The sequence below is a fragment of the Tarenaya hassleriana genome, unplaced genomic scaffold, assembly GCF_000463585.1.
Source record: "Tarenaya hassleriana unplaced genomic scaffold, ASM46358v1 Cleome38, whole genome shotgun sequence".
In the NCBI taxonomy this organism is placed as follows: domain Eukaryota; kingdom Viridiplantae; phylum Streptophyta; class Magnoliopsida; order Brassicales; family Cleomaceae; genus Tarenaya; species Tarenaya hassleriana.
The window spans coordinates 984,972-988,160 of record NW_010966774.1 but is presented as its reverse complement, the minus strand read 5'-3'; positions in this window follow the sequence as shown (position 1 = coordinate 988,160).

The window sequence follows — 3,189 nt, the reverse complement described above, 5'->3', positions numbered from 1 at the left end:
CGAAGGCTGCATCTTTAAACTCAGAGGCTCCCCCTCCGCCTCATCTGACCCCTCCCTCAAAGGCACAATCTCCAGAAATTTTGAAGTCTGTTAAACCTCTAATTAGGCCACACCCGTGGATCCAAGGTGAGTTATACCTTTGATTTTGAAGACGAACTAGTCCAAGAAGCCCAACGATTGTTACACGCTAGGTCGGCTATTGCCCCAAAGTCCCCCTAACCTCTCAGTGGTCACATAGGGTCGTAAGTGTAAGGGTCGCGCCAAATGATTTTCACCGCAAATATCTATCCACTTTTTGTCTTTCTGGTACAACGATAAGCTATGATGAAACTTTTTTGTTGGAACGTATGCAGAAGAAATGACTATGTCAAACAACAGAGTGTTCGGCTATCGATAGATGATCAAAAGCCCTCTCCATTGGTTGCTTGATAGAAAATCCGACTTGGATACTGATATTCCTGGTGAATCTATCTTAGCTTATAGTTCCAATACTTTGATAGATTGTAATTCTCCTAATTAGGGCTGGGCAAACGGATCGGGTTAATCGGGTTCCGGTAAAACCGATCCGATTAATCGGTTTTCGGTTCGGTTCGGATGTTGCAGAAATAACGATCGGTTACCATTGTTTAAAAACCGATCGGATCAGTTCGGTTCGGATAAATAATCGATCGGTTTCGATTATCCGAAATAACCGATTTTAATTTAAAATTAGTTTAATTATTTAGGTTTAGGGTTTATTATCCTTTCATTCGACGGTTGTTGCCTTCGTCTTCTCCTTTTCCGCGGCTGCAGCTTCGTGACTTTGTCTTCTCCATCGCCGAGCCAAGCCTGCTTCGTCTGAGTCCTCTCCTCCGTCTCGGCGTCGTCTCCTCCATCTCAGTGTCGTCTCCTCTGTTGCAGTCTCGACTTCTGCCCAGCACCGTCGAGTTCTGAGCGTCTCCTCTCCATCGGCTTCGAGCTCTGCTTCTGCTGCTGGAATCGAAACCGAACTTCTCCTCTACATAGGCATCGAGCTCTGCTTCTGCTGCTCGAATCGAAGCCGAGCTTCTCATCTCCGAAGAGTTCTGAGTTCCGCCAATCTTTGCTTCTTTTCGCCTGGGTCTTCACTCTCTACTGCTAGAATCGAAAACGAGCTCCTCTCCGTTAAGCCCTGCTTCTGCTACTAGAATCGTCAGTCTCTGCCTCAAGTCTCCGTCGAGCCCTGTCGTGGGCCCGTATCTACTTCGCCGAGTTTCTCATGGTAAACTTATTGCTTGTCCGTGGTTTCCTAAACTGAGTCCGAATCCAAATTGTACTTTTTTAACATGTAATCTAAGTTGTATTTTTTTTTTAGATTGTGATTCTAACAGAACCTCAATTCTTCATCCTCTAGCTTGCTGAGAGTGGAAGGAAGCTCTGTGTTATTACAGAGAGAGAGAGAGAGAGACACGATGGTTTAATTTCTTGCTCTGGCTTGGTACAACACGTAATTAGTTGGTTCATTGATTTTATTCTTTGGTTTGTTTAGTTTTCTTGGTTTACTTTTTCAGATAGGAATTTTAGGTTTTTACCCTATACAGTCTGTATAAAGAGAACCCTTTAGCATTAATGAAATGCAGAGAAGAATCATTTACAAAACACTTTCATTCCACATTCTCATGCTTTTACAGTTCTGTCGAAGGTACTTATTAGGAGTTGATTTTGTGAATTTTTGTAGGATTGTTATATTTGTTGATTTTTAATTCTAGTTAAGGTCGGAGAATCGTTTCGTGACAAAAGAAAAGAATTACCTTCAAATTTTTAATCAACTTCAAATTCAGAAACCGTCACGACAAGGTGATTTGGAACAAGGTGATTTGTGTCTCATCCGAAAAAAGTTCAACAAGGTATTTCTTATTTTGTCATTGTTTTTTTGTTAAAGGGGTCTATATTTTTTTTTTATACAAGACTATTGATATTAGTTTGTTTTTGGTACAAATGACATTATGAATATTGTTTTTGTTAATTTTCGGTAAGACATTTCCCGGACCATTTTTTATCGAATATTTGTTTGGATAAACCCGATCCGTATTGAGAAATAAAATGCGAAAATTAAAAAGAGAGAAAAGAAGAGAAAAATAAAACAAAGAACACTTTTATTACTACATCTCTTCTTTTTGTTACATTACAATGAAAATAATCCATATATTTATAGGAAAATTTATTGAAAGAAACAAGGAAATAAAGATACCAAAGAAACAAATAAGCCAAAATATAATTGACACGATATATATTTTATTCTTAATTGATATTATGCCTTTAATTATTATCAATCATATCAAATCTCCATATTTTGTTTCTATTTCAACATTCCCCCTCAAGATTGATTTTGAAAGAATTCAAAAATCAATCTTGAAGATAAAACAAAATGATGAAAAACTTCACTGTTATTAGAACAATTCATAGACACCAAATTTCATTCATTTAGAGAATACTAACCTTTTTCAAATGACTTCGCTTGACTTTAAAGTTCTAACTTTAACTCTTTTTGTCATAGCATCTTGCTTGATTTTAGAGTTTTTAGCTTTGACTTATTTTTTGTCATAGCACATCGTTTGAATCTGGTTTTTTTACTCCTATTTGAACGATTTTTATATATGAACATCCAAAACGCAAAAAAAGAAGAGATTAAAAAATTAGAAAAAGAAAAACACGCAACGCTGCTCTGATACCATATTGAGAAATAAAATGCGAAAATTAAAAAGAGAGAAAAGAAGAGAAAAATAAAACAAAGAACACTTTTATTACTACATCTCTTCTTTTTGTTACATTACAATGAAAATGACTCATATTTATAGGAAAACTATCAGACGAAATAAAAAGGAAATAGAAATAAATAAGATCGATACACAATATTTGATATAATATTATGTCCATTATTATTTCTAATCATATCTTAAAATCAATATTTCCTTCAATCACATATTCATTTTCCTATTTCAACAATTCGAACCCGAAAAAATCCGAACCGAACCGATTAGGATTATATATCCGATTGGATATGAATATTCCAAATCCGGATAACCCGAACCCGAAATAACCGAATCCGAATAAACCGATCCGACCCGATCGCCCACCCCTACTCCTAACTTCATCATCTCTTTTGCTCTATTTTGGATGTAACTCGGTGTAATCGGACAACATATATATATACAAATTTATCGTTTAACC